This window comes from Amblyomma maculatum, chromosome 6, assembly GCF_055883805.1.
Source record: "Amblyomma maculatum isolate TAMU_Amacu chromosome 6, ASM5588380v1, whole genome shotgun sequence".
In the NCBI taxonomy this organism is placed as follows: domain Eukaryota; kingdom Metazoa; phylum Arthropoda; class Arachnida; order Ixodida; family Ixodidae; genus Amblyomma; species Amblyomma maculatum.
The window spans coordinates 151,392,245-151,417,453 of NC_139349.1; positions in this window are offsets into that span (position 1 = coordinate 151,392,245).

Genomic DNA, 25,209 nt, shown 5'->3' on the forward strand with positions numbered 1-25,209 from the left:
GGGATTCCCATGAGGCTAGGTCTAGCTAGCAAACGGAAAGTTGCCGATTGCTGAGCGTGCACAAAATAGTGCAACCTTCACTGTGCTGCCTCAATTATCGCTAAATGGATAACAATAACTAATGATTAGCGAACTCCCGTCTGGTAGGTACAGGCCACAGCACAGGGGCAGCAGAAGAAATATGCTCTCATCGCTAGAAGCCGACCAAATGCTTTTCAGAAGTGAGTGCACGATTACTACACAAAGAGTGGTAGGCGAAGGAATTTGAATGGCAGTTGCGACGTCGGTTTCAGCGTCGTGATAAAAAAAAAATCAAAGGCATGGTGCTGGCAGGGGATATCTGTCACCTGACATAGCCGAGCACTGATTCTTCGATATCAGAAAGTTGTGAAGAGACTCAGTGCACACTGGCAAAGAAGCCATGACTGTTTCAAAACAAAGGACACTGTGCCCGAAACATGTAAAGAAATTGAAACCTCGTTCGGTACAAACAACGTGCTAACGTAATCTAACGTTCAGAAACTGACAATTTCCAGTGACATTCGGTAACTACAAACAGTGAAAGAGTCGCATAGTAAATTACGGACGCAGGATCTGACTGCAGGGACTGAAACGCACAGCATAATGCCAAGAACCACGTAAAAGTATCGTTGCTCATCATAAAAATTTCCGTTCATTAGCTTCAGAGTGAGCCGTTTCGCCTTTGGAAAAAATACGCACCCTATGTATTTTCTGCAACTGCAACGTATGTTGCATTGAGTGCGCGGACACACACACACACACACACACATATATATATATATATATATATATATATATTGTTACGGGGTAGTTCAGCTTGTAGCAGAGGGCGGACACCGAAGACAAGGCTTTCAAACAGACGTTCTCTGTAGGCACCAGCCGACACTGTTGAACGTCGTCTGCTCTCAAAAACTCACGAGAGTCATCTTCTTCTTTCCTTATGCGTAGCACCGCCTAATGTGACAATATATAGCAACATACATCACATACAGTGATGTATGTGATGTATGGTACGATAAAAGAAATAACACATTTGAATGGTTTCAGCGATCATCATTTACTTCAATTAAGTATTGACATTCCAGTTCCGTTTATGGGCTATGTGACTAAAAAGATTCACGATTATAATAAAGCAAATTTCACAGCTATCAACACAGAACTTGAAATATTTTTCTATAATACATTTCTACCGTACATCAACAGCCGCTGTGTTGAAAAAAACAGGGTACTCTTTAGAGATAAGGTTTCATCTCTGGTTGGCCAGTTTGTTCCTCTAATCAAAATAACTAAAGATAAATCCAATCCTTGGTTTACCAGGAGGCTTAAGCAACTGCGAAATAAGAAAAAGCGGTTATATCGGACTGCTAAGCGTGCGTGCACCAGTTCTGCTTGGAATAAATACAGTGACACACTAAAAACATATTGCTCCGCCTTATCCTCCGCGAAAGATAAGTACTTTTCACACGACCTTCCTTCCCTTATAAAAACTAATCCCAAAAAGTTTTGGAAACATATATGTCCAGATCGGGGTGGGGGTTCCATATCGCTACAATGTAACAACATTCCTGTTTCAGATATTAAATGTCCAGCAATTTTCAACACATACTTTTCATCTGTATTCTCTTCCGAAGATAGCTCTAACCTACCGGAGGCACCTGACATTAATTGCCGCTACATGACACCCATTGAAATAACTGAGGAAGGTATCATCTCTCTCATAAATAACCTTAAAGTATCTACTTCAGCTGGTGTTGATGGCATTAATTCTAAAATCTTAAAGAACACCATTTCAATCTCTAGTAAATTTTTATTTCATATTTTTCACCAATCTTTAACTAGTGGATTGCTGCCCGCGGATTGGAAGATAGCTAGAATAATACCGATTTTTAAAGCAGGAAACAAAACTTCAGCTGAAAATTGTCGTCCAATATTTCTCACATGCATCTGTTGTAAAATGCTTGAACACATAATTTCATCTCACGTTTTCAGGCATCTTGAGCAGAACAACTTTTTCTACACTAATCAACATGGATTTAGGAAGGGTCATTCCTGCGAAACACAGTTATTCGAACTAACAACTGACTTGCATTTCCATATGAATGAAAGCCTTCAAACTGATTGTATATTCCTTGACTTCGCCAAAGCTTTCGACCGGGTAGCTCACTGCCGCCTGATTTCAAAATTATCATCACTCCGTCTAGACTCGTTAACTTTAACATGGCTTCGTAACTTCCTTTCGCATCGGCAACAGTTCGTATTTGTTAACAATTTAACAATATGTGCTCTAATCTTTCCCCTGTTATCTCCGGTGTGCCGCAAGGTAGCGTGCTCGGACCCTTATTATTTCTTATTTATATAAATGATTTACCTACCAATATATCCTCTTGTATGCGAATTTTCGCGGATGATTGCATCATCTATCGCCCCATTAAATCTTCTGATGACCACCTGGCGCTCCAATCAGATCTGCTTCTTATTAACGAATGGTGCAACTCACGGTTAATGACCCTTAACGTATCGAAGTGCAAAATAATATCATTTAGCCGCAAGCGAAACAATTCCAGGTTTCCATACCGCATTCAATACGATTTACTGACTGTCGTATCCCATTACAAATACCTCGGTGTTAAACTTTCCTCTGATCTTTCATGGTCCTTCCATATTACATCCATATGCGCTGCCGCCTCAAAGTCATTAGGGTACCTACGACGTAATCTCAGGAATTCTCCTGCTAATATTCGTAAACTAGCTTACCTTACTTTTGTTCGTCCACAACTTGAATTTGCTTCATCCATTTGGTCTCCCTATCATAACAACATGATCACCGCAATCCATCCAAAATAGGGCAGCACGATTCATATCTCGAAACTATAACTACCATTCAAGTGTCACTGTGATTAAAAGTAACCTTTCGTTAGAATCCTTAGGTACACGCCGCGACATCGCCCTCCTAACACTATTTCACAAGTATGTATACCCCAATCGATCCTGTCCGCTTCACCTCGATGTTCCATCCCGCACGTCCAAAAGATTGCACAATCACCTCAGTTTTACAAGAATATATGGTGACACATTAGCCTTCAACTCATCAGCACTTCCACGAGCCATCAGATTATGGAATAACCTGCCAGACATTATCGCGTCTCTTACTAATCTAGAAGCGTTCCATCGCCAACTCATCACATTATATCACTGAGCCTTCATTTTGCCTTATTTGTCTTATATATACATTTTTATTAAATTTGTTGCAGCTGTTAAATGTCTTGATGGGTTTTATTTACTTGTGTTTGCCTATGTACTCTTTCGGGTTTTGTTTTTCCTTACCATTTTTTTTAAGCGCCATTCGGGGCACTGTGTTCCGCTTGCTGTTTATTGTGCTTAATCTGTGTGTGTACCATTGTGCTTTAATCTGTGTCGCGTATTTCTTTTTCTTAATGATATAATTTCCGCGTCGTACTATTTTGTTTGTTCATATATTAATTACCTTAGTATTTTTTGCCTGTTTCCTTACATTTTATGTATATATTGCTCTGTATAGATTTTATGTCCCCCTTACACAATGCCTAATGGGCCTGTAAGGTATTTTCAAATAAAAAATAAAATACATTTGCAGGGTTTTGTGGTAACTGGCAAAACTCGCGAGTAAAAGCTACTAAATGAGAGCAAGCGAGGCTTCAAGCCCGCCCACTTGATGAACGCACAGAGGCTCACCATTGCCCTGTCACGGGTGCGCGCACTGCCTCGCGGCCACAGGAGCGTCTCGATGCTGTCCGGGATGATTCCGAGTGCCCTATAAGCCGCGAGCATCTCGCGACGTGGCTCTGCGGATGCGGTACAGCGAAGCAGCATGTGCTCCAATGTGTCCACTGCACCGCGATCACCACACACGTCGCTCGACGATAGTCCGTGGCGCACCCGTCTTACCCCGGGCCACACGCAGCCGACGCGCACTCGGATGAGCATTGCACGCTGTAGGCGCGACAATGAGCGCGCGCCGACAGCAGGGATGCGCTCTCCTCGCGCGATGCGTGGGTCCGGGTGTTGCTGACGGAGGTGGTCATAGATTACCGCGCGCACGTCCTCCAAAGCGAGAAGTTCGTCGCTAGGAGGGAGTTGATGTGCGGCTGTGGCGAGTTCATCGGCTTGCTCATTGCCGTATATGCCGCAGTGGCCGGGCACCCACTGCGCGCGAATGCTGCACTTTCGCTCTGCGAGGTGCTCGAGGCGCTCGCGTATCGCGCACAGCAGCGGTGTGCCACGGCCGGGAGGCGGCGCGGGAGTCACACAGCAGTGTACACCTGGGTGGTGGCGGAGCAATGGTGAGCAATAGGTCCAGGCCCAGGCGAAGGCCCAGTAGTTCCGCCGTGGTCGAAGAGCCCAGGTATGTCACTCTTTGCTGGCGGTGCAACTGCAGGGCGGCGATGGTGGCCGCTGCGGCGAACGAGCAGCTTTCTCTCGCCACGGAGCCGTCAGTGAAAACAAGCACGTGGTCGCTTAGTTGCTCGTGTATGACGGCTCTGGCTAGCTGTTGCACCGCACAGAGTGGTGTGCTGCGTTTTCCCGCGATGCCGATGATCTCGCGCTGTACCTCCGTCGTGAGAGGCCAGGGGGAGCAGAGGCCGTAGGTAGGCGTGGCACGCGTCAGCTGGTCATACACCTGCAGCACCGCACCCATTCTAGAGCGTGGGAAATTCCGAAGCCGCTGCAGAAGTTCGCCGCCGTCTGTTGCGCGGTGAAGGCGGTCGATGTGGTGCAGCGCTCGCTGTGTGGCCTGTAGCTGCAGTGGCCACGCGCCTGCCTCGGCGAGTGTCGCTTCGCATTGAGAGTTACCCGGCAGGCCAAGGCAGGTTCGCAGCGCTTTGCGATGCTGCACCTCCAGTGCTCTCCGCGATGGTTTGCGCACCGTCACGAGTTCCAGTGCGTAGAGAATCGCCCCCACGGCTGCTGCGTTGTAGAGGCGCAGCGCAGCCTTTTGGGAAATCCCCTGGCCCCGGGCGGTGAGCTTGTGCACGGCGGCGGTGGTCCTCTTCATCTGCTGGCATGCCCTGGTCGCCGCGGGACGGAAGGAAAGGCGCTGGTCGATATCTAGGCCCAGGCACCACACGGAGCTTTTCCACGGCAGCGGCATCCCAGCCAACGTTAGCGGTGCAAGGCAGGCGCCCCTGCGAGCGCCGCAGGCCATGGCCGCGGACTTGCCCGGGCAGAGCGCCAGACCGAGATCCCGCAACCGGGCGTCTATCGCACAAAGGGCCCCCTGAAGGCACTCTCTGACGCGGGAAGCCTCGCCCGGCGGCCCCAGGCACCACAGTGCGGTGTCGTCCGCGTTCATGGAGATGTACACACGGTGCCGGTTGACTGCGGGCAGAGAGCCCGGCACCACCGACATCGCACCATCGAATAGAAACGGCGACAACACCGATACTTGCGGAACGCCTAGATCCACCGGACGGGGTCGTGAGAGAGCCCCTCTTACACGCACGCGAATAGTGCGCGCGTTGAGGAAGCCCTGCACATAGCGCAACATGTGCCCGTTCACGCCTGCCTCTTCCAGCCTCGCGAGGATCACCGCACGGCGGACGTTGTCAAACGCACTCGACACGTCGAGCAGCAAAAGCAGTGCGACCTGCCACGCCGCTACGGCGTGCTCGAGCGCAGAAACCACGTCTGCGTTTGAGTCCGCCGTGCAGCGCATCCTTTGAAAGCCTGTCTGACACTCATCGAACAAGTCTGCCTCCGCGGCCCGCGTGTGTAACCGCTGAAGCGCCATATGCTCCATCACCTTACAGGCCGCCGACGTCAGCGCCATAGGGCGATATCCGCTGAGCTCCGTGGGTGAGCGACCTGGCTTCGGTAGCGGGCAGACGACCGCTGTGCGCCACTCCTCCTGTAGCTCCCCGCGTTCCCACACCAGGTTCAGTTGCCGCAGAAGGACTTGACGTTGCTCCGCGTTCAGGTTCCGCAGCATCTGGTAGGTCACCCCGTCGGGCCCGGGCGCTGAGCGGCGGGTGCAGCGGCGCAGGGCGTCATTCAGTTCCACCGCTGTGACGAGCGCGTTGCACGGGCCGTCGTCCGGGGCGGAGGAAAGGACGTTGGCATCGGGACTCGGGCTCGGTTTAGTCGCTGCGATGGCAGCGGTGCTCGCGGGGCGTTGCGGCGCAAACCGGTCAGCGAACCGCTCAGCTAGTTGTTGGGTTGTTTGGCCGCTTGAGATGGCGAGAGCGGCGAGGGGCTGAGGGTTCGCCTGAGGTGTAGTGATACGCCGCAGGTTGGTGAAGAGCCGCCGGGAGCTGCGATCCTTCTCCATCGTATTGCACAGACAAGCCCACTGCCGGCGGTAGAGCTTGTTAGCGTGCCGCCTTGCTGCCGCGTCCAGCCGATTGTAAACCGTCCAGTCTTCCGGTCTGTCCATCCGTAGCGCCCTGCGTTCTGCGATGTCTTTCTTGTCACGCAGATCGAGCAGCTTCTTGTCGGGTGTTGGCTGACCAGCTCGCACTTCTGCGTGACGCGTGGCTGCGAGAGCGCTCCGGACGAGACTGGTGAAGAAATCGGCACCGGATACAGCGGTGGCGTCTACCTCGCGGCGAAAGTGGCCCCAATCTACTATTGAGTAGGTACGCATGCGGCGCGCTTCTTTAGCAGTGGGCTCTATGGTGATGGAGAAGTGGTCCGAGCCCCAGAAAGATGGTGCACGATGCCAGGTCGCCTCGATGCTGCTGGACGCGAACGCTATGTCGATGCAGGAGCCGGGCGAACCGTGTCGTCGGAAGGTGGGCAGGCCAGTGTTGAGGGCGGCGAGTCCCAGCTGTGTTGCCGTGTTGTGCAAGTCGTCACAGCGCCGATCATTGCGCGTACTTCCCCACGCACAATGATGAGCATTGAAGTCCCCAACGATTAGTTGGCGTGGAGCACAACACGATGACACTGCACGGAAACACAACACGTTCCAGGCTACAGCTGGGCGCACATAAACACTTGCCACTGATGTGTCAACACCTCCGACGCGCACTGTCACTGCCACGCACTCCTGGGCGTTTCTCGTCGCCACCGGCGTGTCGACGAGAGCATGCTGAACGTCGCGCCGCACATACATAGAAGCCCGAGATTTCCCAGTTCGGTGGTTCGGGTCGCCGCAGGGGATTGCCGTACATGACACCTCCTCACAATTTGTTGGTGAATGGTAGCCAACGTATCCGGGCAGCCGCATTTGGGGCTCCCCTTCCCAGAGGCGGACGTATGTCTCCTGTAGCGCGATTACCTCTGGTTGCTCTGATGTTATGCGCGAGCGGAGCTCTGGATATCGCGCCGCGAGGGAACACACGTTCCACTGCAGGACTGAGGGAATTCGAGGGGCTGCCCGGCGACTAGCCATGGTGTTGGCTGTTTAGTGTAGGAGGCCCTGTCGCTTCCTCGCAGATGCGGCGACCCTCAGAGCTCTCTGGTAGCAGCACGCTGAGTGCGCGCAGCGCGGCCTGCAGGCGCGCTATTAGGGCATCACGCGCATCCTGAGGGCCGCCAACGGAGGTGGTGGAAGCGGGTCTTGCGTGGGTAAGGGGCTGCTGCTGCCGAGACTGTCGCCTCTGGGACTGCTGCTGCTGCTGGGACTGCTGCTGGGGCCGCCATCGCTGCTGCTGCTGGAGCTGCCGCGGTGGAGGCTGTTTGCTGAGGCTCGCAACATGCGCGTAGCTGCGCTTGCTTCCTTGTTGTTGCAGGGCTGGTGAGACCGTTTCTTCCAGAACAGCGCGCACGGCCCGCCGCGAGAGAGGCAATTCTGACGTAGCCAATATTCAATTCAATTTTATTTTTCAGAAAGCTTCTGAAGGGTCACCTGGGCTAAAAGCTGTCATGTCAGCTTGACAAGGCCCAGGTGCCCGAATGTACAAGGCAGGGCATGGTGGCCTACCATGCATAGGACAGTACAATGAAAAATAAAATACACAAAATTCATGGTACAGATTTGTACATGTGAAAATATCAACTATGATAGGACAAAATAGATACATGTTTGCAACAAAACAGCAATGAAGTCATTCAAAGAATAGATGCGAGAGAGAAAAAAAAACATCTAAAGATGCAATACAAATAGTGCTTCTAAAGGGAAACATACAGGAAACAAGTACATTTTCATAAATAACGGCTTCTGAAAATCAGGATAGCAGGAAATATTACCCACTAAAATGTAATGGGATAAAAAATACTGCCGTAATCGGTTGAGGTTGGGGCTGCTAAATTCATTATACTTATTGAGAATTTGTGGAATAATATGTTTCAAAGACTGTAGTTTGTAATTGGTGCGGAAGCGTGGAATCGGCCAAACATCAGTGCTGCGTGTAGAGGCATTGCTTTGGTAATGTTGTAAGGATGCGATAGACGTAATGAACTGCCTGAAAGCGGGTGATGATAAATAAAATGAGCGCAGCATACGAAATTCATAAATGTTTTGTATCGGGACTATATTATATTTAGGAAAATACTGTTCAGTTGAAGAGAAGTAGTCAATGTTAGCTATAATGCGAACAATTTTCTTTTGCAACATGTAAACCTTCTTAATGTCGCCTTTAGTTGTAGTAGCGACATGCCTCTCTCGCTGCCAGTGAGGACATGCCGGGTCTGTGGCCGCATGCCGGCCGCTGCAGTTCGAGCAGCGTGGTTTCCTACTAGTGCACGCGTCGATGTCGTGTGGTCCACCGCAGCGGGTACAGCGCGCGGCATCTCTGCAGGCCTCGGTGGCATGTCCCAGGCTGGAGCAGCGGCAACACTGCAGTGGCCGCGGGCGGCAGGGCCGGACGGAGTGACGCCGCCTGTATATCGATACATGTGACGGCGGCGTCGGCGCCGCAAACCGGAGAAGCAGCGTGCTTCCCGACAGCGTTGCCGACGTCACAGCCACTGTCGACTTCGTACCGGCAAGCAGCTGATCTGCCGAGCGACGCGCGTAAACGCCGAATACTAGTCCGGTGGACTGATTGCGAGGGGCTGGTTCCTTAGCGCGCACTGCCAGGCCACGGATCACAGTTGTGGCGAGCAGCGAGCCAAAGGTGATCTCACACCCAACGTCTACCGCTACCACGTTCCGGCGTATGTTAACGCGAACCGACAGCACACCCGGGCGTGCGCTCAGCTCCTCAGCAATCTCCCATCCCTGTTCCTTTGTGATGGCAGCGCCGCGGTCCTCCGGCCGGAACGGAACTGTCCAGTGCAGCCGCTCGTGAGATGGCACAGCAGCAGCAGCTTTCTGGAGGGCAGCCCTGCGTCTCTGTTGGGCTCGGGTTGAGACCTGTTGCCAGGGAATCAGACCAGTGGCCTCCTGTGAGCACGCGGGTGCCATGGGGGGGGGGGGGGGGGGGGTGGCTTTCTTCACTGTCAAGCGGTCGTACGAACGGACGGCCGTTCGTCTGGTCCCGCGTCGGGCTCAGGCTGGCTGCAGCATGCTCACGGGCGGTGTCCGTTGGCGCCTGCTGCTCCTCCTCAGCCTGCGTCCTCGCCTTCAGCTGATTATCCGTAGTGCTGGTTCGCCTTCCTTCGAGAGCGGAGGGAAGACGGCCGGCAGGTGGGAGAGGGGAGGCAGAAGGGATGACGCATAGCGCTTCGCGCTTAGCAGCAGATTCCTCCCCACTGCTGCCATTGTCCTCCTCTATCTCCCCTGAGTTGGTGGAACGACGCCTCTTGCGATGGGTCGTCTCATCCATGGCATTGTCCGCATTGTTGAGGGCCTCCTGAGCAATAGCTGCCCCTGCTGCAGGAATGTGATCCCCGCTGGCTGGTGGCTGCAGGCGCTGCGCCGAGCTGGCAATGGCGGCTTCCTCGTGTTCACCCGCTTGCGCCGCCATCTCTGCAACACATTTTTTTTTCGTCATATTCTGAGAGGAATAATAAAATGTGGAAGGGCCATGGTTCGCAGCGTCTCCTTCGCTGTCTCCGGGGTTAGGGCAGTGCGCTGAGCTGCACGCTGCACACATTCGATCCATCTCCCCAAAAGTGGTGACGCATCGAAAGACCCGTCGCGGCAGGCGCTGTGCGAGCGAAATCCACCTTAATGTTTTTTCGCCTGCTTTCGCAGCCAGCGGTGGCGGGTTTCTTGGGAGGGCTCCATGGCCGGGGCCCCCGGGAGGTGAATATACCAGGTCCAGGCCAGGGGCGTGCGAGACGATCGGGCGCGAGGTGGAGGCCCAACACGAGGTGCCGAAGCGCGCGGCCAGTCCAGTCCGAAGTCGAGGGAGAATGAAAAACATGTCCTGCTCCGTCGTAAGTCGGCGAGAGTCTCGCTGTCAAACACATAATGTCTATATTCTGCGAGAAATACCACTGGCTACCAAGCACGCGCACGGATGAAAAACCTCGTGCAAGCTATCTGCAATCTGTCAAGGCATGTCTTCATTTTGATAAATTTGCACCTTTGTTGCCAGCCGAAAAGCACGCGCGAGACATGTAAATTTACCGGAAGATTCTGCGCATTCTGTTTGGTTTTTGCTAACCGTGTCACTTGCTATCCGAGCCTGATAGCGAAATATGAATGCGTGAGAGAGAAAGTACAGGGCCAGAAGTATATTCAAAAAAGCACAAACGGCGCGAAGCTCCCCAGCGATTGCGCGTGAATGTTAGCGGCTTAGCACTGCAGGCTAGCGTCCACTGTACGCACACAATGCAAGGGTGCAAAGGGTGATGCGGTGACTATGTTCAGGATCTTCGTGCGCGAGAATAGCCCCCGCATAAACCACAGTGTATGCGCGCAAAACACGTGCACGCAGCGTGCGTGTCATGTCTCATCACCTAAAAGAACTTTCACTTGGCGGTCCTTCCCTAATGGACTGTTTGTGTTTTCACTTTTGAGTGGATGGTCTTCTTGTGCTAAGAACCAGTGGTATCTCGGGCTTTTTCCACCACGTCCTTGATCGAGTGGGGCTTCCAGGTATTCATTCATTCCTTTCACTCCACTGACCTTCTCTGCTTTCCTCTAGATCATGAATTGTAGCCTCTGCATCATGTCAGAGTGTTGTCAAAATTCTTCCTCTGTGGAGTGTTTGAAACCGGATCTGCTGCCGAAAGAAGTTGTTCCGAAAGGCAATGAATTTTGGAAATTGTGTTCAGCGTTTCCATCACCACCGCGAGCCCCCTCTGCAAACTTTTTGGAGGCCTTGCACTCAACTACTGCTTGAAAAACGAATTTGTGTGCATTTTCTCCGTAACCCGTCCTGTCAAACATACTCTTCTTGGCGGTCGCAAAACAGTTGCGCTACTGCAATAATGTCAATTGTAGCTTTTACATAGGGGGAGGGAGTTTGTTTTCCAAGGCTTGTTTTCCAACCAAAAGTTATTGTTCCCCGACGCCGCTCTCGCAGTCTTTGTTGAAGCGAAAAGTGGCAGAAGCCTTTCAATGGCGTATTCATGCTAGCGATTCGCGAAAGTGAGATAGGGAGGGAGCGCGACGAATGGGCCTAAACCAGTCACACTGGAGCAGCAAGGCGCTGAACAATCTCCACCCCTTTCATCCTCTTTTTTACATATGAAGCAGTGGTATTCAATCATTGTACCTTTGTGACATGTCTCCCTGAGACAACTTCACATTCGAGAGTTTACTTAGAAAGGGAAGTTTGCCTCTGCTCACTTCATCAAATAATGCGAGTGCGAGTGCTGACCCTGCTAGCGAGAAGTGCACAACCATACCCGGCCCAGGAAGCTCTGGTGCTCCGGACTGCAGCATTGTTACATAAATCTGACATATTGCACGCGGAGTTGGTTATTGGAGAGGAAGAGCGAGTTTTTTCTGCGTTTTCGTCCTTCCTTTTGTTGTTTCTGATTGGGAAGGAAAAATGTCTAGAAGAGAGCAGTTTCAACTTGTCTTGGAAAGGTGGAATTTGACAAAGGAAAAGTGTTTTCAGTGCTTCCCTGCACTACCAAGTACCTCTGCAATCCCCCCCCCCCCCTCCTCCTCAAATGGGCAAACTAGTACAAATACCAGTGAGGGGCAGAGCAACTTCACTCTGCACCATGGCACCCGCGGTCAGTACACTTATCTTCATCAACATTTTCCGTCACCTCCCTGCTGTTGAAACCACGTTAAAAATTCTCAGTCTTTTTTTAATTTTCTGATGCAGATGTTTCAAAACAATCCCGCTTCGCTACACCATCACCAATTAATTGGTGATAGTATGCTTATGCGTTTAGCGGAGCGGGTTTCTGGACTGAGGCGCAGAAACATCGGTAAGAATACTTTCTGTTTACTTCTTCCATGTGCAGTAGTGGAAATTATGGTTATCTACGTACCTAACCTGCATTGTCTTTTCAACACTTTCACCGCACAGAAAGCCCTACTCTTATTCCGGGCGCCAGGGCAGAGCAGATCTTGAATCGGCTGCGCAGGGTAGCCACAGTAAAGCCCATGGCCATCGTCCTGGTCGGGACTAACGACCTTACCAGGGTACGCTTTTTGTGGGTGAGTAACATTTGTGCATGCGTTTTCATATTTGTGTTTATTTACTTGCAGGCGCGGACCATGGGTGATGCCGAAAGGCTTGTTGCCACCCTGGCACATATTGTGGAGTGGCTGCGTGGGCGCTGTACGGGCGCTGTACGGTCGACGTTGCCGCCAGTCGCCCGCGCAGCCCGCAATGCCAGGCACTGGCGAATACTGAATTTTGTAAACCAGTGGATTCTTGAGCAAAGCACATGTAAGCTCGAGATTTATTTATTTTTTATTTATAGATCATGAGCGTTTAATCCAGCAAATGTTAATGATCGCTTTCATTCCTTCGCAGGCAGCGTGCTGGCGTTGCAAATTCATCGCCTGTTTGTGCGCGGCAAGCGGCGCGTGAAATATCGCTTTTTTTGAGAAGTATGTAAGACTTTATATAGCGTGCTGTTGGGCGAGTAACTGGTTCGACATTCTTCAAACTGGCGAAAAAAAAACGTACAATACGGATGTAAGCCGCTTCGGCCAAGCGATAAACACGAAAAGAAAGGTTGCTGTCCATGTCTTTGGCAGTGTTCCGATTTATAATAACCTTTTTTTTTCCCAGGAGGATCGGCGCAGACCGTCGAACAGACGGCGTGCATTGGAGCGCGAAAGGGATAGACGCCGTTGTTGATGTCCTTGGAACAATAATAACTAAATAAATTATTTGATGCAGTGATGTCTCACGCCGTAGTCCCTAAGCAAGCAGAGCTGTCATCCTGTGGGAGTGATTGCCGTGCAACGCTTGACATGCTACATTCGTGTTCTATGTTCACATGCGTGCGTAGTGCTCTCCGACTGCAGCGGTTGACCTGATTCGGAAAATATCTTGTGACGACTGTCCAGGAAGAGTAATGTGTATAACCGGGAAATGTTTTCCAGGAATTGTTTTCCCTACAAAAGTGGAGAAGAGTGAAGTAATTTTGCTTGAGATGGGGACACTTCAATTATTTCTATCCAACCAAGTGGTATGTGTGTGTTTTTCAATGTGGATCTGTTTTAGCTAGCGGTCAGATGCACCTGACTTGCGCCAAGAATATCACGTTTCTTATGCGACCTTGGAACAATTAGAGCCGATGAATGGACAATACAGAGAGGGCGCTTTGAAAGGCGACTGAACGTTCGACTATTTTCTAGGCTCTTTCCAAGCGCTTTCTCACAGCGCGTGTGGGCACTGTACATTACAGATGGTATACCCGCCAATCCCAGCGCGACAGGGATATGCGATAGGGCGGTCGGCGGGGGAAAGGGGAGGGGGGGGGGGGGTCGTCAGCAGCGGAAGGGGATGCTGCTCGTCGACAGTATTTTGCTCTTGCACTACTCAATTGCTGCACATGGATTGGCACGGGCCGACGCGTCGACGTAGTGCATAGCGAATCAAGCAATAGATGCTGTGTATTGCGATAGTACACGACGTCGTGATTCCTGCCCTTCTTTTCCTGAATAAATTTAGTTGGGATGTGATCGACTGTTAGGCTACGCTAAGCTCTGAATATCGTGTGGCAATATGTGCAGTGTTCCACGTTGGTCTTCTCATTGCAGTACAGTGCTCTTGGTCTATAAGGCGCTCGGTGTAACCCCGAAAAATCTTACAAAGTTCTTATGGCCACGGAGTAGTGCGTGCACCCGTGAGCGAACAATGGTGAGCCTTTGATTGTATTTCGAGCAGATGACCTCCATGCCCCGACTGCTCCTTGCCAGATAGTCCCGCGTAGTGCCGCCCCACGTGCGTTACCAAGGAATGCATTCAATCATCCTCCTCCCTCTCCTGGCATCCAGGGTTGCTGTGTTTAGTGCTCTGAGCGTTTTTTTTTTCTTTTTAGGTGACAAGACATGACAACGTGTTTTGCGCCCAGGTGCACTGTCGTTTATGCCGGGGCTATTCACGTACACAAAGGTCCTGAACATGGTCATCGCATCACCATTTGCGCCCCTGCATTGTGTGCTAACAGTGGACGATCGCCTGCAGTGCTAAGCGGCTAACCTTCAGGTGCAATCGCTGGGGGGCTTCGCACCGTTTTGTGCTTTTCTGAATATACTTCTGGCCCTGTACTTCCTCCCTCACGCATTCATATTTCATTAGGCGTTTCAGGCTCGGATAGCAAGTGACAAGGCTAGCAAAAACACAACCAAATGCGCAGAATCTTCCGGTAAATTTACATGCCTCGGGCGTGCTTTTTGGCTGGCGACAAAGGTGCAAATTTATCAAAATGAAGACATGCCTTGACAGATTACAGGTTGCTTGGACGACATGTTCCCAGTGCACCTACCTCTTTCAGGCGAGCTCATCTCAGATGCGTACAGTAAAACACTGCCCTGCATTCTGGCTGATAAAGTGAGGTTCTTCAGCCGTGCGCGCTTAGTAGCCGTTGGCATTTCTCGCAAAATCTAGAGGTTATGTTTGACAGCGAGTGCTACGGATGTCGCCACGTTATGCTGCATGGAGTGCTGTTAAAAGGCTTCCACGTGACATCACGACACGCCAGCTGGCCTACCACGCATATGATCCATCGTTTAGATGTTATGTGCGTCATTCGACTCTTAAATATTGGTTGAAAATGGAATAGGCCAGCGGACCACAAGAAATAGTTTCGGCCGGCGGTATCCAGCGGTTGTCTAGTTCACATCTTCGTTGGTACGTGCTCCGTTCCCTAGAGCTTGCAGTGGCACACGTGCGCCTGTTCGAAGAGCACAGTTTTAAATATAGCTTCTCTACCGCTACAAGAAACTCGACTGCAAAAGGACGACGTCGCACAAGGAGCACAAATGAAAAAAAAAAAAACCGTTTACGATAGGCCGATAGGTATGTTTCGCTGGGCTAGATTCACCAATGCTCGCGGACATCAGAGAGATTTAACTTGCAGGAGATGTGTAAACGTACACGTATACCGGTTTTCCGGACCACTCCTGCTTGCGCTCGCTCATCGACAGGATGGGGACAATAGCGGCCACCTCGCCTGTGCATCTAGGTTTGTACATCTTCGGCAAGCTAAATCTCTCTATTGTGCCTGTAATGATAGGGCTAGGCAGGAAGGAGAACAGACTAGCTCATTCAGCTCCCCCCTTCATCCCACTGCACCCCTTCTGTGAACAATACATACATCAGCAAGGTGACAAAGGCATACATGCTTCCCTTTCCTACCTAGCTGTGCATTGTCTTCTTCCTGTGTTATGCATAGATCAGGGTTCCTGTTTAGTATTTACAACATAACTGAAACGACTTGCTCCTCACATGAAACTTGTGTGTAGAGGCAGCAACAGAATGCTCCATTCACTTCCGGCAATGTTTGTTGCTATAAGCAAAACATAGCACATAACTTGGGGCAGCCATTTATTGCAACGTCTGCTGAATTCGTAAGCACGACCTTGAAGAGACACCACTGCGCATTGCATGATGGTCGCCTGCAAGTAAATAAGTGGACGCAGATACATCACATGTGAGATTTTTGTATTAGAAAGTGGGAAAAAACTAGTGCGCACAAATACAGTTATCTGCTCTTTGTACTTCCCAATCATTCATGTTACATTCTGTAGGTGAAGTGTCCCGATAACATAAACAGACTAAGTAAGACATGAAAGCTTCCGTCTGATGCTGAAATGAGCGAGGGCAGTAATGTTGCAGATTCATAAAATGCACAACTCAAGAGCCATTGGCGCATGAAAAAAAATACAATCTACCACTATAAAGGTGAGGTGATAGACTAGTATTCTGTGCTGTCACATTACAAGAAAACACACCATGCATGGTGAAACAAAGGAATTTGGGGGGCAATGATGCAATGCTTGTTTCAATGTTTAATCAGTTTGCCATGAGAGAACTTGACTGCAGACAGGTGCAATCCTAATGAATATGCGCGATTACAAAAAAGGCATGGTGTGCAAATTATAGTGCTATCAGATGACTTCCAAGGCGTATGCAAGAAGCTGGCCACTCCCAAAGGATGAGAGAGAAAACAAGAAAATAATGGGCATGTAAAAGGAGGACCTCGTGTCAAACACAATTCAGCACGTTTGGAATAAAAAACACAACATAAGATATTGAAGATATGCTGCCTTGCAATCTAAAATAAAAGCAAAATATTTACAGTACCAGAAAGCTCCGAAAAACTGAAAGAAATTAAGCTTCAACATCTTATCAACTAAGCAAGAACAGGCAACCTATAAGTGGTGTACTGTAGCTTTCTTTAAAACTAAGTAATAATGTTACAGCAAAAATTACAATATCCTGTATAAGGCTGTGCCTAGCCCATACCCATGAGACTGTAACATGAAAGGTAACAAAAATTATAAATATACCCTAGCAGGAAAGGAAGGGAACAACTGGGCTAAGTTCGATGGCCAGTGCTGGCCACACAAATGGTTTGTAAGGGTAACAATAAATCCCAAGGGAATGCAAGCATGGGCCAAGGCAGCATACAGTGAGGTGGAGTAAAATACTGGAGATATTGCAGAGATCAGGCTTGCAGCAAAACTGCAAAAGGCATTGAGATCACGATTGGCCACTGTCCTCCAGTTGATGGAACCTGGCTGATGAAAATAAAAGAGATATCAACACAGATCATAACTTCAATACATAATTGTTCAATCATGCACTCCTCACACAGGACAACCCATTCTGAGCTATTGCAGTGATTACACAGTTCTCATTGGTTGAATCAACTATTCATTGTCATGTAGGGCCTGTCACGAGAAGGTGGAGGATTTTGACAGGCACTGCAGTGGTTATACAGTTCTCACTGGTCGAACCAACTACTAAATGCCATGTAATGCCTGTCACAAGGAGACTTGCGACATTTAGTGGTTACACAGTTCTCGCTGGTTGAACCAATTACTCAATGTCACGCATGGGTATGCCTAGTGGAGCATTTTGGAGGTTATTGTAGTGGTTACACAGTTCTCACTGGTTGAACCAACTACTCATTGTGACAGAGGGCATGTCATGAGGAGAAGCATTTTGGCAGTCTTTGTAGTGGTTACACAGTTCTCGCTGGTTGAACCAACTACTCAATTTAGGCCCGACCTGGCCGACCACTTGCCGCAATAGTGCTGACCAGCTGTCAACGTCTCTGAATGGTCGGCCTACCGTCGGCCCGTACTTTCTTGTCGACGTAAAGGTATGCGGGCCACATGTGGGCCGGCTGCTTTTGGACGATTAATGGCCGGCATACGACCTAAAGCGCCGGCAATCCGTTCGGTACTGCTCATTGCGCTGATACACATGCCATGCATTTGTTGATGCTTTCTAGATATGCATGCATATAACGAGCCAGCATGCAGGCCAGTAAAATCAGCAGCTCTTCTGATATCAGAAATAAAAGCAAATAAGTATTTGACGAAAAGTTTATTCCTTGTTTAATATACAGCAGCGCTTCTTTGGTGTCTCTTCTGGTTATTAATATTGGAAGTTGCGCTCCTATCCTGTCGCCTCTCTTCCTGTGTTCATCTTGTTACATTTAGCTCACCTGTTTAAACAAAACAATGTTTTTAAGGGTAACTCAAGATAAGAATTTATTTGGCACGTATGTTTTATAGATACAGAGAAATCGAGATACAGGCAAGGCTCCCAATCCCAGACTTCCACGGGGCCCTCAGTAGATTAGTACACACAAGCAAAAACAGAAATGCACTTCAGTGGTAAAAACACTAGTTATATTGATTCAGCAACATTATATACAATAGTGATGAAGCAACTGTTTACCAGGAAAAAAATGAATAAATGATAACAGCAGAAAACACTGCCATATGATGTATATTATACAGAAAGAAATATACAATGCTGCAACCTCGATCTAAACCTTCATTAAAAAGGAACATACATGTCAGCACCGAGAGAGGAGGAGAGGAACGCTCTCGTGACCTAAATATGACGTCACAGTCATTGCTCGCATGTTGAAACCGAAACAGGGGAGAAAAGAAATTCGATTATAAATTATTGAGGGCCACAAGCAATCATCTCATGTTAATCCACGTACAGTAATGTATTACGCATCATTGCAAATAAAGCACGAACCCAAAAATTAGTCAAAAATGGACGAAGTGCTCACTGACTTGCCCAACAAAAAGTCCTTCTTGAATACCAAAAATTAGTGTCCATAATACTTCAAGGGATGTCCGCTTGGTCAGCAATCGGGCTTCGAGAGGGTGGTGGTAGTAGTTGCATCCTTTGATTTCTGCCTCCATCCCGATCTTGGGCTCCGACCAGCCACCGCTTAATGATTTCGCCGGCGAGCGTCACCGATGTTTCGACGAAGGTGCTCTTCACGGAGGCTGTAAAGAAAAAAAAAACGATATTGTGTTACCCCTTCTTTAATATAGTATTGTTGCAAATAATTTTTCTTCTACAAAGTCGCGCTGTATACTTTGGAAGTTTCAAGTCATTACTGAACGCTTATTTCGAAGACTATCCTTCCGCGGTGGAGCAGTGGTTAGGATGCTGGCTACTGTACCGGATTACTCGGATTCGAACTCGATCACCGGCGGCTGCATGCGTTTCAATGGAGGCGAAATGGAGAGGCGTCCGTGTGCTGTGCGATGTCATTGCTCGTTAAAGATTCCCAGCTGGTCAAAATTACTCCGCAGCCCTCCACTACATGCGGCACACCTCTTTTCGCTTTCACCACCTCTTTCTTGCCTAATTCCCTTACGGTGCGGTTCAGGTGCGCACGCAAACACGGTCCTGAGAGTTCGTGCTTAGTCCTGAGAGTTCGTGCTTAGGCCAAAAGTGGCTTGTCGTGGCCGCCGCCAAGGTACGTTGAAAATTTTGACATATACTGATCATGTACAGTCCTTAGAAAAAATGGTATCAACACTCAGCCGGTGACATAGCTCTGGAAAACTGTATTGAAATGCCATCTAGCGACAGCGTAAGGGACAGTGACAGTGCCACATGCATGTGGATAAAATGCGGCACTGCCACTATTGTCTGTAGACGATAGACATATATGTTGTTAGATAAAGTTGGCATGTAGTTTTCCCGAGCTCCACCACCGGCCTAGCGTTGTACACCACTCTTGCTCCCGACTTTACATCTCACTTGAATGTGCAGTTGAAGTGATGGAAGCGGAGCCGCCATTTTACACAAAGATATTTGCATAGTACGCAAAGAATCTCACCCCAAACGAGAGCCACAATGGAACCTTGCTCCTTAAAGGCATGTTTTCTGCCTTGAGATCCTCTCCAGCTGAACTGCATCGCAGCTTGTTTGGTTAGGAGCTGCATTAGTACAGTCCTCACAGCAGTCTTGGCATCCGTACCGCCGAATCTGGAGAAGTATTTCACCTGCAAAAATGGACACGAATGCTAAATGATTTAGCTTCACTTGTTGTAAAGTTGAACACCAATCACAAGATATTTATGCATCAGTATAACCGAAGAATAATAGTTGCAGCATTGCATCATGCAACTGGAGAAATAAAATATAAGCGACAAACATAAGAAAGGAATGCATTTTTCAAGCCATAATTGCCACTTACCAAATTGTCCACGTTGGAAGGTGCGGCCAGATACTCTTCCAGTTCAAACACTTGGCTTGCACATGTGGCCGGCAAGGGAGGGCAGTCGTCAGGCAAAGTTGCTATTCTAGCCGCATTCGCTGAATTCAACATTTGTCGGACGGCTCCTATGTCGCTAAGCAGCCTCATTTGGTTTTCAAAAACTTTCCGCTCGAAAGCTGCAAAAAGACAGGACCGGTAGAAACAGATATAGTCACTAGATATATTCACTGTCAGTCTCTTGTTTTGAGCAGTGATCACAGCGGATAAATTATTTTTCCTAAAACTACAGGGGCTGTTTATAAAATGGAAATTAATGGCACTGGAAGTAAAACCATACCGGAACAACGAGCAGACAGGTCGTTCAGCTGCTGCTGCAGTGACACCGAAGCTGGTCCTGCAAAAATCATTAAAGAACAATTCCGCATAGATCGTTTTATTATCCTCCTAGTTCTCATAACTCCTGATCATGTACTTGCATAATTACATTTGGCAGTCATATAGCTGGAGCAGTACAACCAGCACAACTGCCTTTTAATAAACGTATTATTATTATTATTATTTATAGTTAAAGTAAAACTCCATAATTCGAACTCCGAAATTCGAAACCCTCCAAAATTCTATAGCTTTCTGCGGTCCCATACAGTTTCAGTGCCGTCTGATTGTACAACCCAATTAATTCCAAGAACTGCTATATGAGAGTATGTCAGCTTCAAATTTCGCGGCGGCCTTCGAATCCGCGAAGTGACGCCACGTAGCGGGGCTAATCTTTAATACGCGAAGAGCCCCAACCCCAGAAAGCTCAACTGGCTCAAGTCCTAGCGCAAACACCGACACGCGGCCCGGCCGCCTCGAGGCGACCAAAGCACGCGCCTGCAGAGGAGGACACGTACTTCGCTGCACAGCACAGGATACCGGTTTTTTGTGTCACGTGCTCTCGACGACTCGCCGCGGCTACAGCCACTGTACCGTGGCGCCTGCAACTTATGTCTCTGCCCCTTGTACCGTGCATTCCCCGCCTCCGGTGACTTTACTGCGAGCTGGCTGGGTGAGTTCGGTGTAATCGCGAAGCTCGTTCAAGGCAGCGCGCGCACTCGCAAGTCGGCACGAATTACATGGTTTGCCTGTGCCCCGTCTACTTTTGTCAGTGTTCTGCTAATTCGAAGACCTACTCATTTTTAATAATTTTCGATGTCTCAGTGACTTCGAATTAAAGATGTGTTACTGAAGTAATTCTCTATATATGGTGTCTACATTTTGCGGAAACAAGAAGCAAAAACACACCTTGTAGGTACGACTCATCTTCTAATTCTTGCTGTGCTCGTTGAGCCTGCTCGGGCCTGGACTGTGCTACTGGGAAAACCATATGATGTAGAATATGGTCGTAAACAACAAATATCGTGTGCATGCCGTGGAGACTTACTTGGCTGCACTACTGTTTGTTTGTTCCAGTTCGTCCTGGGGCCTGTTGTGAAATTCATATGTCGGTAGGTAAATAATCCTTGTGTGGCATATAAAAATACGTATTCTTTTCTAATGAAGTATATATGTTGTCTAGAGGAGCAAAATATTCCTTTAGGCCTACCTGTAGGGAGGAGTTTGTTCCTGTGCCGCATGATAACACGGATTGAAAAGGCGGCGTGACGGACCGCTGCAGGGGGGCATGCAACCTGCAGCGATTGAGAAACGTTCAGCAAAAAAATAATAATAATAATAACAACAATAATAAAACACTTGTTTTCACACGCCTGCCGCTGTGGCTCGGCACGCTATGTGTAAGAAGATCGACTGGTAATCCCGAAGACGCGGGACCAAATCCCGGCTGCGGCTGCCCATCTTCGATGCTGGCGAAAAGTAAGGTAGCTGTGTACTGTGTAAAGAGCGCCAGGTGGCTGAAATTTCCGGAGGCACCCTCCACTATGGCATTTTGCATATACAGAGCACTTTGAGACCTTAAACTCCATAAGCCATAAATCACTTGTTTCCGAGTGTTAAAGCAGCGAACGGAATATTTTGGGACGAATCTAGGGCGCGAAGGCCGACGAAACGCGGAGAACCACCTTATCGGTGTGTGTGTGTGTGTGTGTGTGTGTAAGAGGAATTGTTATAGCTAGGTTGTGAAGTTAAGAAGTAATTACTTATCATGCCACACACAAATGCAAATAATAAAATACGCTCAGAATATCTTCAGAAACTAATTGGTGTTACATTCAAGCCATTTTGACAACTGATTTTTATGTAAAAATAATAAACTTCATATCTTAAATATTGAATGTATCCGTAGCTCACTTTTTTGAAAGTATCAAAAGTTGAATCAGAAACGAACATTACTAGAGGCTAAAAAGATGAACACTTCTTAAAATCGATGTTTCCAGCCGAAATGGTCCTAGTCTAACTGCATGTGCCTCCACTTGCAAGAACGCATAATAAAGCTCTAGCAGGCCTAGGGCAACTGCATAGTTTTTTTTAGAAGGTGTGAATTTGTTTTACAAAAGGTAACTGACCTTATATTTAATTAAGAGCTACATTGGGGGCTATGACGGACACGATGTAAGCGGAGGAATGGTTGGATTAGATTAACTGAATACGTTGCCTAACTGCCCAATTATTTATTTTGGGGGAAGGGGGTCTTGTATTTGCAGATTGGAGCAAATGGCATACGAGGAAAAAAATTTCATGGAAAAATTGCAGCGCGCATTACAAGGTCTACAGATGTTAGGCTAATGGGCTGCTTCAGATCACAACACTGTGCCAGCGGGCGCTTCCTGCATAGATCGCTTAAAGCCCCAATATAGATCGCTCGTCCAATGCGCGGGTTGAGGCCGGACTTCAAGCGCAGCGACTATGGGCATTAGGTAACGACGCGGCGGCTATCAGCAAAACCCCGGTCGAGATGAAATTGACAACGAACCGCCACCGCGCGCACGTCTGACACTGTGGTGATTCCAGCAGAGACGAAATCTCTGAGTGGAGCAATCTACGTTACATGTGCTGTGCTATTGGGTGAAACTGCCTATCAGGGTAAAATTTGTGGGCATTGTAGCGCGCGCTACAAATTTTTAAAGGATTTTTTTCTTACCTGTACAATTAGGAGACCGAGCTCAAATTCTGAAAATGTAACATATCTCCTAAGATGAAGATAAAACGTTAAATAACGTGTTTAGTAAATTAGCTATCTATATACTTGAAGTAGCCTACCTCTCACCTGGTGTGCGCTGTAGCCTCCAATATAGCCCTGGGGCTAAAATAAATCTAAAGCTAGTTAAATGTCTTAAAATTTTGGACCTAAAAAAAAAAAAGAGCACTCAATATCAGTGAAAGGTTAAATATACTTTGATACACACGTCAGCGGAACGCTGACGTGTTCCAGTACTTGAAGATAGCAGAAAGATGTGTCCTAGCAGAGAGGACTCTCGTTCTAGTAAAGGGCACGAAAAAAAAAAAAATTCCCCATGTCGGCGGTTCGGGCCCGGGAAATAGCAGGGGTAGTCGCCCGACCAACTGAGCTGCGCGGAGCGGCTGCTGCTGGAGAGACGAAGCTGAATAGCTCGGCAACGCCAAGTGAAAAAAGAGCTAGTTCAATCTATACAAGAGAATTCCTTAATGAGCGCACCTCTGGTGACTGATTTTTAAGGAAAAAAAAAGCACATTACGCTGCTGTCAAATGTACGTAAAGGCTCGGCCAAAATAATTTAAACAGCGCTATGGCTTTTGAACGTTTATCATTCCGTTCTGAAAAAAAAAAAAGTATTACTCGCAAGCACACCAGCGACATTGCCTGTTCTAGTGCCAAGTACTTATTCGCGAGCTAAGACGTAAGAGTCTTATCATCAAAGCATGCGTGCATTATTAGGAATCTGTAGCTGTGCATATTTAATATTTACAGCTGCTGTCACTCACTGGTTGGTCGAGGCTGCAGCGATGGCTGGCTGTCTTGAAGTGTCTGACATGTTCTTCGAAGCCCAGAATCTCCGTTGCTATTACCCACAAAAGAAGAAAAAAAAAATGAGAATGTAGATTCACGCTTCTAAAGCCTCTAGTTTTCTGCTATTCCACAAGAAAAGTGGATATATGGGCTATTCTCGCGAATTAGTGTCAGTAAATATATTGTCTATTTTTATGAGGCTATTCGTGGAATTCAGCAAGTTAGTCTGGAGCTCTGCATCTCAACACGTTTCTACCTAGAGAAGAGTCACGATGCTTCCACTTTTGTTGGCGCTCGGCAACGTTCCTATATTCACATCTGGGGTTCATAGCCTTGTTTAAAATGTTAATTAGTTAATACCGACTAATTAGTGAAGTAGACAGAATGAGAAAATGCCAGCCGATAATTTCAACAAATATTAACACCGATCACTTGATTTCATTTCGGAAGCAAGCGTGTGTTTTTTTTTTCTTTTTTATTTTGCCATGGTTCATCTTAGCTGGGGCACGTGTCATTGATATTTTTCCCATCAAATAGTACTGTTTTTTTTTTTTTTTTGCTGTGAATCGCTAAAGTTGAAAATTTTTTTAACGCAGAAAGTTACGTGCTTAACCATGCGTTGTCCACCCGCTATTCTGCTTAATACAGATGCATAATCATGGAGGAGAGGGAGGCGGTCCGCCCCTTCTTAACGAGCCTTTTCTGAGGCAAACAATAGGAAACACCACTTCTGTGGGAATGACAGCTCGGAAAATAATACAGCTCCCTCAGAGAGCCGCCCATAATTTTACTCTGGTTACATGCAAATATATAATGAGCGCAGAGGCTTCGTGGGCAATTGATCGCCATGTAGCAGTGGCGTAATTCCTTAGAGGTCGAAGTATATCTTCCAAGGCCTTCAGCTCAATGGCCGAATGGAAGTTATGCGACGAATTATGCAAACAGAATAAAAAACGATGCACAAAAGCACTGTGTGTTACCTTGATTTTGAGTGTAGTTTTTCCATTTGCATTGTAATCTTTTATAGTGCGCTATCAATTAGCCAGCACCCTATACTTGCGGACAACTTTCTATGGCTCTAGGATAGGAAGGAAAGGGAAGGTGGGCTTTTGTGCCTGCCCCGTGAGGAACTGGCTACCTCAGCCTAAACCAACTTTGCACTCCCTCAGACTCCCTCTTCACTCCACTACGCCCTGTTCCAAATAACATATGCCTCGGCACACATACAAGGGCGATCCCTTTCTCTTTCCGACTTAGCCTTTGCCGCAGAGTATCAAAAAGCTGCCCTTGCGTAGAATTAGCTGAAAGTGCTTGTGTGACTGGGT